At 35.4% G+C, this 10,271-nt stretch overlaps 1 long non-coding RNA gene across 2 annotated transcripts in view; it reads left to right on the forward strand.

Moving 5' to 3' along the window:
• Nucleotides 1–10,005, forward strand: part of LOC122451080 — a 40,344-nt gene extending 30,339 nt beyond the window's left edge. For both annotated transcript variants that reach the window (XR_006272304.1, XR_006272303.1), the window contains exons 3-4: nt 8,858–8,997; nt 9,342–10,005. This is a non-coding gene — a long non-coding RNA (uncharacterized LOC122451080). The remainder of the gene's footprint in view (nt 1–8,857; nt 8,998–9,341) is intronic.
• Nucleotides 10,006–10,271: the final 266 nt, after the last annotated feature.

Genomic DNA, 10,271 nt, shown 5'->3' on the forward strand with positions numbered 1-10,271 from the left:
CATCCCCTTCTCTTTTTGCTTTCATTCTTTCACAGCATCAGGATCTTTTCCATTGAGTCGGTTCTTTGCATCAGGTGGCCACAGTATTGGAGCTTTAGTTTTAGCATCAGCCCTTCCAATGATATGCAGGGTTGATTTCCTTTAGAATTGACAGATTTGGTCTCCTTGCAGTCCAATAATCCTTGTCAAGTAGCCTCACCTCCATATGTGTTCTAGAGGAGCTAAGAATTTGGGAAAGCAGCAGTTCTGTTAACATTAGTGATTAGCCACTTTAACTTGTTATATGGGCTTAAAGGATTGATGGGGCTTCTCTGGTGGCACAGTGGTAAAGAATTTGCCTGCCAATGCAGGGCACACAGGTTTGATCTCTGGATTAGGAAGATCCCCTGGAGAAGGAAATGGCAACCCATTCCAGTATTCTTATCTGGAAATCCCATGGATAGAGGAGCCTGGTGGGCTACAGTCCATGGGGTTGCAAAAGATTCAGACATGACTTAGTGACTAAACAACAACAACAACAAAAAGGATTGAAAGAGGATGCTTTTAGAGAAAAGTTATTCTTCAGCAGGAGAGAGTAGTAAGCTACTTTACTCTTACCTGAAGAGAGTGTGTAGAACTTTAAAGTTTATTTGTATCCTTTGAGTTTAGGGAACTGGTGTTTGCTTCTTGACAGGAGAATTCTAAAGGCAAAATGAATATAGGCAAAACACCTGTTTGGCAGCAAAGACAAAGGGAAAGCCAATTGCCTTGTAAGCCAACTGCACCTTCATATTTGGAGAAAGTTTGTGTACATTTTTGCTTGAACCGAGTAGACCCGTGGGAGAAAGACATTGAGGGGAATCCTTCAGTGTCTTCAATCTACAAAGGCCACTGGGAAGATTCAAAGTTTAAGTTGCTGGAAGGAAAAGAGTTGTTGTCTGCATCGTGAAAATTGCTTTTGGAGTTATCTAATAGTGTAAACTCAAAACAGGGTCAGCATTGAGCATATGAAACCCAAAGTTCGTGGGTGCTTTATAATGATAGTACCAACCAGCCACACAAACCTGGGTGGGGGATCACTTCCACTTGTCTCTCTCCCCTGGGCCCCATCTTGGGAGGACCAGATACATGACTTGACAGTAAGGCTGAGTGAAGCCGTTGCTAAGAGAAGACCTCTCCCTTTGCTAACTTTTCCAACCTGTGGTAGCACTAAGCTAGTTGAGGGAAGAACTCAGTTGTCGATAGTTCAGAATTTTGATTATTACACCAGATTGGACATTTCAATTACCAAAATGAGACTGTTAATATGAATACAGTGATGAAAGGGATATTAATTATCCAAGACCAAAAGCCATAGGATTTGCTTCAGGTGTCATCAGGGGCAAGAAAAGAATAAATCCACAGAGTGGGTTATTTTTAATAAATAAACCAGGAACCTGTGAATTTGTGAGGCATGTCTCCATGAAGAATGTCAAGTAAGCTATACAACACTCTGGGGTATGAAATGATAATATTTCATGATTTAAGTACTCCTGGCTGTATTTTTGAGACCTCTTCAATTCTTCTAGGCCAGATGTATATGTTTGACACAGGAGGGGACATGGGGAGACACACTCAGTCTGCAGGTTTCTCTCTGCTTGTGTCTTGTGATTGTTTATCTCCTTGAAATTACTAGTAAATCTTGAGATGAGGTGAGATAGCTATTCACATGCATCTAATTTCACCATCAAACTTTTTGGGTTATTTTGTAACTTTATGTAATAATCAGACTAAGTTGATTTTTATTTACCTGGACTTAAATGAATCAGTTATGAAACTGCTCCAAATTTCATCTAGTTGTTAGCAAAACAAGTCAGGAAAGTTGGTATGAATACACAGGTAGGGAAAAATAAAGTTATTTTCCACTTGTGCCCTTCAAAGTCCAGAATGTTTGATAAGTCACACACAACACTTTTTGTGTGTGAAAGAAAGTGAAAGTCGCATCCAAGTCTTAGAGACCCTACGGACTATGTAGTTCATGGAATTCTCCAGGCCAGAACACTAGAATGGGCAGCCTTTCCCTTCTCCAGGGGATCTTCCCAACCCAGGGATCAAACCCAGGTCTCCTGCATTGCAGGCAGATTCTTTACCAGCTGAGCCAATACATGCCTTTTACTCTCTTTTAGATTGTAAGCTCCTTTATCACAGCAGAAACATCTTTGTTCTCACTTTCTATTACATTAAATTAAATATGGAAGCATTTCTAGTGTTAAATATGGAAGAGTTTCTAATGTTGCCTGAGGATGAGAGTAAGTTCATTCCAACTTTTATAATGGGAAATTCTATTAAATATTTTAAATATTCAATGTTTAACCATTCACAGTATGGGCCTGTAGTTAAAAATTGAAATTTCTCAAATACCATTCTCTTAAACATGTTTCTCATAATGAAAAGTTTCCAAGGACCAGACCTGACTCATTCAAACAATACTCTTTTTAAAGACAACATCAATGTAAGTATTTTGGTAACTCCATGAAGTTAATTACTTATAACTGGATTTGAAATGTGCCGATAATTTATGTGGAAACATCATTATATTAAGAATTACTTGAATTCTGATAGAAATAGAATTTATTAGCCTTGTGACCCATGAAAGTGTTCACTTAGACTAATTTTGTGACTCCCTGAATCATAATATTTTCAACTCAATCTACAGAATGTGAGAAATAGTGTTTGTTTTGCTTAATTTCCAGATAACTATGCAGTAAATGCTTTTAGTACATATTTAATATGTAGCAGAATGGTGGCTCTTTGTCATGTGTGAAGATCTCTTCCTAATTTATTCTAATCTATCCCTTAGTTTATTCTAATCCGTTTCTTTATTTACTCTTCTGACTTTTAAAATCAAAGTTATTAAGACCTATTTTACATACCAAAGATGCACCCAATTTAAGTGTGTAGTTTAATGTGGTTTCAACAAATGTACACTTAGCATGGGCTTCCTTGGTGGCTCAGTGGTAAAGAATCCTCTTGCCAATGCAGGAGTTCAGTTTGGCTCAGTCACTCAGTTGTGTCCAACTCTTTATGACCCCATGGACTGCAGCCTGCCAGGATTCCCTGTCCATCACCAACTCCCAGAACTTGCCCAAACTCATGTCCATTGAGTCCGGATGCCATCCAACCATCTCATCCTCTGTTATTCCCTTCTCCTCTTGCCCTCAATCTTTCCCAGCATAAGGATCTTTTCCAGTGAGTCAGTTCTTCACATCAGGTGGCCAAAGTATTGGAGCTTCAGCTTCAGCATCAGTCCTTCCAATGAATATTCAGGACTGATTTCCTTTAGGATTGACTGGTTTGATCTCCTTGCAGTCCAAGTGATTCTCAAGAGTGTTCTCCAACACCACATTTCAAAAGCATCAATTTTTTGTCACTCAGCTTTCTTTATGGTCCAACCTTCATACATTTTGGTCTGCATATTGTTTGAAAAAGAAAATGATAGGATCACTAGGCTATTTTGTGTTCTCTGTGTTAACTCCTTTTAAAAAAATATTGGTATAAAGTTGATTTACAATGTTGTGTCAGTTTCAGGTGTACAACAAAGTGAATCAGTTATACATATACATGTATCCAGCTTTTAGATTCTTTTCTCATATTTAGCATTACAGGGTATTGAGTAAAGTTCCCAGTGCTATACAGTAGGTCCTTATTGAAAGTGAAAGTGAAAGTCACGCAGTCGTGTCCAGCTCTTTGTGACCCCCTGGACTATACAGTCCATGGAGTTCTCCAGGCCAGAATACTGGAGTGGGTAGCCTTTCCCTTCTCCAAGGGATCTTCTCAACCCTGGGATCGAATCCAGGTCTCCCGCATTGCAGGTGGATTCTTTACCAGCTTAGCCACCAGGAAAGCCCAGGTCCTTATTAGTTATCTATTTTATATGTAGTAGTGTGTATATATGGGCTTCCCCTGGTGGCTCAGTTGTTAAAGAATCCGCCTGCAATGCAGGAGACCTGGGTTTGATCCCTGGGTTGGGAAGATACCCTGGAGGAGGGCATGGCCACCCACTCCAGTATTCTTGCCTGGAGAATCTCCATGGACAGAGGAGCCTGGTGGACTGCAGTCCATGGGGTAGCAAAGAGTCGGACATGACTGAGCACCTAAGTACAGTAAAGCACAGTGTGTATATATCCATTCCAATCTCCCAATTTATCCCTCCCCTTCCTTACCCCCTGATAACCATAAGTTTGAAAACATTTAGCCACACCTTTTACTCTTATGGAGATAGATGAATAGGTGGTGGGGAGAAGTCTACTTTTTGGTTTGTTTTTTAAATAGTTGTTAATAGTGATGTCAGTTATTTTTTGTGGACTATCTATACAAAATGCTTTCAAATTTCTTCATAATTTAAAAGAAATCTTGTAAGAATAATTGTTGGAATAATGACTCCAGGGTACATATATTTTAAAGATAGTTTTTAGAACACAAAAAAATCACTGTGTAGTAATTGGGACTAATTCCAAAAGCAATATAAAAACACATTACTTTCCTCTATATTTACAAGCACTAATATAGGAAAATATATTAAACCAAATCTTTGGGGACTTAAGTAATATTATGTGTCGTATACTCGATGTTGGAATAAGTGTTTACAGATTTTTCTGTATTGGACTTTGATTTTTTTCTTGCACGTTTTGAAGCTTACTTGATTGTGAATGTATATGTTAAGTTGGGAATTTGATTCATGCTTAACAGGGAGGTTTTATTTTTGATGGCCTTCCTTTTACATTTAGTGCACTAAATAATCCTCTGCTTCTATATTACATCATTTTTACAAAGCCTACTAACGTCAGGGTTGACAAATTTTTTATTTCTTTTTTACCAGCCACATATAGGTTACATATTGGCATTTTAATGAGGTAACATACTGCTATATTTTCAAGTGAGAGAAGGCAATTTCCTTTTTGGTAGGCGGTTTTCTTTTAAAAATCTGATTTAGTTTTTAACTTGATTCAGTTTTTAAAAGAAATATGACTCAACCTTTCTCATTTTATACATGAAGAATGATTCCTGTAAAATTCAGTAGCAAATGCAATAATTTCTAACTCTCAGCAAGAAAGATCTTTACCTCTTGGACTACTTTATTTGAATAGTAGTTGTAGTTCAGGTTTTTTTTTTTTTTTAATTTATTTCTTTAAGATGATACATCATTCCCTTTGATATTAACTTTACTCCAAAATTTGACCTATTGAAGAATCATAGGTCAGTTTTTTATTGCTTGAAATGTCAGTATTCTCTCAAAGACTGAGTGGGAGTGTCATTGGTACCATGTTTTCACAGAGCAGTTTGCCATATTGATGATAATTTTAAAACTTGCATTCTCTATAATATAGTGATTCTAGAAAACCATAGAACAGAATACTTGTTTAAGTATACAAATTACTTTTAAAAACGCATTGCAACATTATCTGAAATATTAAAAAGATATAAATCACCTGCTCAGAAGCTCCTTGAGGGCAGGGACTTTGTCTGTTTGATCTGTTTTGTGTATCAGGGCCAAGGACACAGTAAGCACTCACTAAATATTTATTTAATTTTTAGAATATATTCTCAAGGATTTTGTTCTTTGTGATACTATTATGAGTGAATTGATGAATGAATAAGTTGTCCTCCTAATTTCATTTTCAGGTTGTACATTGCTCATATATAGCAATACAGTTCATTTTTGTGTATTAATCTTGAATGCTTATTTTCATAATATCAGTAAAAGCTTTTTTCTGTATTTTTTCTAGATCCTCTCCCCATAAGATAAGCTGTCATGAAATTTTAAAATAATTCCTAAAAATAATTCAATAATTATGCCCCTTAACAGACTTACCAATATAGAAAACTGTAAGGAAAAACATAAAAGTCAGCATCCATATTTAACAGTGAGTCTAAACATGTCTGATCATGGGGTTCTCAAGGCAAGTATGCTGAAGTGGTTTACCATTCCCAGTGGTCGTGTGAGAGCTGGACCGTAGAGACGGCTGAGCGCTGAAGAATTGACACTTTTGAACTGTGGTGTTGGAGGAAACTCTTGAGAGTCCCTTGGACTGCAAAGAGGTCAAACCAGTCAATCTTAAAGGAAATCAATCCTAAATATTCATTGGAAGGATTGATGCTGTAGCTGAAGCTCCAATACTTTGGCCACCTGATGCAAGGAGCCAATTCCTTAGAAAAGACCCTGATGCTGGGAAAGATTGAAGGTAGGAGGAGAAGAGGATGACTGAGGACGAGATGGTTGGATGGCATCACCAACTCAATGGACATGAAATTGAACAAGCTCTGGGAGATGGTGAAGGACAGGGAAGCCTGGCGTGCTACAGTCCACAGGGTCGCAAAGAGTCAGACACGACTGAGCGACTGAACAACAACAGCTAAGCACGTCTGTGGTTGTATGTAAACTGATGTGTATTTGATCACAGAAAGACCTTTTTTTTACACAGATGGGCATTCTCATATTTTTGTGTAAATAAGCTAGTTTTACATCATTAATTTTAAGGACTGCCTTATATTCTATGTACTATGTATTTAATATGTATAATTTATTTATCAGTTAACATTAAGTTAAAACTTACAGCCATTATAAATAAGACCAAAATGAACATTCTCCAGTGCATAACTTTGAGATAAATTTGTGTTATATCTCTTCAGGCTATAATTCCTGGGAAAGGTATTGTTAGATCAAGAAATGCTCACACACAACCCTAAAATCCTGTAAAATCTTTAGAATAATTTACTTTCCTATCAATATTACATGAAAATCTCAATTCCCTACACCCTGGATGACACAATTTTTTTTTTGTTTCCTTAAATTTTTAAACCATTTCAAATGTATCTTAACCATTTATATTCTATTCCTAGTTATCAAGGATACCCAACTACTCAGTTTTTCTTAGTTCCAAAAAAGAAAGAAAAAGAAAAGGCAGACAGTCAACAATTTTCCTACAGATGTTATCTTTAGACCATGTTATTCAGAATTTTAAGGGACAATAGTGGTTCTTTTTTGACCTCAACTGTTAATAAGCAACCCTGAAAGATAGTTGTCATATTTATAATGACTACCTCAATTGAAAGAGAACATGACTAACCTCAGGCAAATATACTATTATATATTTTAAACTGTTAAAGCTTTTCTCATTGTGGGTGAAAATCTACCCTTTTGAAATTCTACCGAACTGGTCAGACTTTTTTCTGAGGCAATGGAAACTTTTTCCATTACTTCTTCCACACTAGAGGTCTTTATATATGAGAAGACATTTGTTGTGTATCCCATTAGTTATTTGTTTCTAGAAACTTTCTAGCATAATTAAAGAATTATAATATTCAATTTTTGTGGACTGTGGTTTGATAAATCACCTCAATCTCTATTTAACAAACTATTCCTTCACTCTGTGTTGCTAATGGGTTTTAGAAGTTTGGTAGTTTTTATATGTAGTCTAGATACATTTAAATAAATAAGGTACAGTTTTGAAGAAGCAAAATATTAAAAGATAATCTGAGGATAATCTGTCTGCAATTTAGTACAGAAAGTGGTTTTTTTCCATTTGGTTAAGACCATGAGAAGCAAAAATATATGTGAATGTGGTTTCTGTCTACTAGAAGTACCTTACACTTTTATTCTGTCCTTCATATTATATGTTAAAATCTTAAATTTATCATCTGCTTATATTTTAACACAGATATGTACAAAATCAGAAAAACTGTGATACTCCAATGTTCTATTTTTTTATTTTTTTGCTTGAAATAGTTTCTATAAACTTATGGCTATGGATGAGCTCATCTGAAGTACTCACTGGCTTTTCTAATAGAGACTTTATTGACTTTGGTATGTAGTTTGTTAAAATTAAAACATTAGGTTTATATTCCATTGTGGCAAATGGATAAAGAGTAAATATATGTCTCCATTTCTGTGAAGGCATTTTGAAGATTTCTATTTTTTGGTCTTCAAAAAAAATAAGAAGAAAAATGTCTGAACTGTCAATACAAAATGCATAAATATTTATAAATACTTAGATTCTTCCTTCTTCTTTGTAGTTGTAATGCTAGATTTAACCAGGATTGGATGAATAGTAATTGGAACTGTAATAGCCTGTGGCTTCTTGACCTATACTGTATTGTAATTACTGCTTTTTGGTCAAGACTACTCTACACCTAATGGACTCAGTGCAACCTTTTTCTACTCTTATTAAAGTTAAGAAATAGGCAATAAATATAGCACAGGGTAAATATGAATGTTATCATCCAAAATGGAAGCCCTACCACCCTTGTACTCATTGTTCATTTACCATTAAGTGTCTGCAATGGGCAGGTAATACTCTTTCTTTTTCATATGTGAATGATGAATATATTTCGTTCTATTTCACATTTTGACACTGCTTCTCATTACAATTTTTCTTTTCATGTTATGCAGTTGATGGGAAGTCAATTTTTCTGTATATGATAGATTCTATCATTTGCACTGTAGTGTATCTCTTGGCAGTGAATATATTACAATAGCACATCCCAGCGGTTTAAACGGAAAGAACTCAAGTTCTAATCTAGATCCAGACCCTATGTTTATCTGTTTCTCAAATGGACGCCCTACTCATGAAAAATAAATGTTCCTAAATAGTTCTTATTTCATTTGTCCTCTACCTCAAACTCTAATGAAACTGGAAAAAAATTATTTGTTACAAATGTTTGTGTATTATTTATGAGAAATTTTCCATGTAATAACACCTATACAATATTGATGTTTCATTATTCATTAATTCTACCAGACCATGGTTTGGATGGCAAGTACCTGAATACTTTTTAAAAGTTATGAAGTATTTTGGAACACTTCCACATATTGACTCTTTTATTTCATGGCATGAAACAGGTAAAGAAACAATAGAATTGTCATAAAAGTGAAGAAGATGAGAATGAGAATTTGAGAATGTGGAGCTTATTTTTTTAAATAAATTAACAATGGACTAAAAGTAATCAATTTCTCAGAGAATTTGAGAATGGAGGAATCAGGTAAGACATGTTATTTCAGAATCATGTGAATGTCTCAACCATTCAGATGGCACTTAGTAACATCCTATTTTAAAGTGTTTTAGTCTAGTTTATTTTTATTAATCAACTTCTCATTAAGTCTAAGATAGATTAAGAATTTTTTTAACTATTAAAAATTGTATGTCAATTTTTTGAAAACAATTTAATCAGCTACTATTTGAGCACTTATATCTGTTATTTTAAGAAATAAATTTTTGAGTTTTGTTCATTAAAATTTTTGTTGGTTTTAAATTATTTTCTTAGATAAACATAATTATTTTAGCTTCTGTTTTTCCCCTTTTTCTTTTCTCCTCACTTACTCACAGATGGAACTTCTATTGGAAGAATTCTTTTCCAACTCTCATTCCTGAAAGATTACAAAACAATGAGAGAAATGATACACAGATTTTAAAAAGACAAGAGAACTTTTGTCTTCAATGTCACTAGAGACAGCATCACATGATTCTGTTCAAAACTCTTCTTCAAGATGACATGTTAACCTTCTCTCCAGGTTTTACTCATTCCCACTTTTCCACCCAGTTCCCTTATTTTGGTAAGAAATACTTGCCAGAGTACCTTCCATCCCACCGGTCTTATGTTTATCTTTGGGTAAATGAAATGTTATCAAGGCAAGTAAAGTTTTAAATTGCTACACTGACAACCGGTAGAAATTCCAGTTGATGACTAAGAAGTTGAAATCTTTCATATCCTTATATTTTGACTGTACTTTGCCATCTTGCCTCTGTAAGCTTTGTAAAGTCATCAGAGATGTACCATTTCATTGCATCTCTTTGGCTACAAAAAGTGATGCTACACTCTCACACTCATATCTTTCTTTTTATTCTCTCTTCTTAATAGTCTCTCCAATTCTACTACCAAGATTGTTAATAGAAACTCAAATTACTATCCTCAATTGAAACTCCAACACTTTGGCCACCTAATGCAAAGAGCTGACTCATTTGAAAAGACCCTGATGCTGGGAAAGATTGAGGGCAGGAGGAGAAGGGGATGACAGAGGATGAGATGGTTGGATGGCATCACCAACTTGATGGACATGGGTTTGGGTGGACTCTGGGAGCTGGTGATGGACAGGGAGGCCTGGTGTGCTGCGGTTCATGGGGTCGCTGAGTCGGACCCGACTGAGCGACTGAACTGAACTATCCTCAAAATATTAGGTTCCTTTCCTTCCCCATTATGTGAAATGTCTTATAGAAATAGAATATTTTCCCATTATAGAAATAGCTTATCTAGAGTTA

The sequence above is a fragment of the Cervus canadensis genome, chromosome 12, assembly GCF_019320065.1.
Source record: "Cervus canadensis isolate Bull #8, Minnesota chromosome 12, ASM1932006v1, whole genome shotgun sequence".
Classification (NCBI taxonomy): Eukaryota; Metazoa; Chordata; class Mammalia; order Artiodactyla; family Cervidae; genus Cervus; species Cervus canadensis.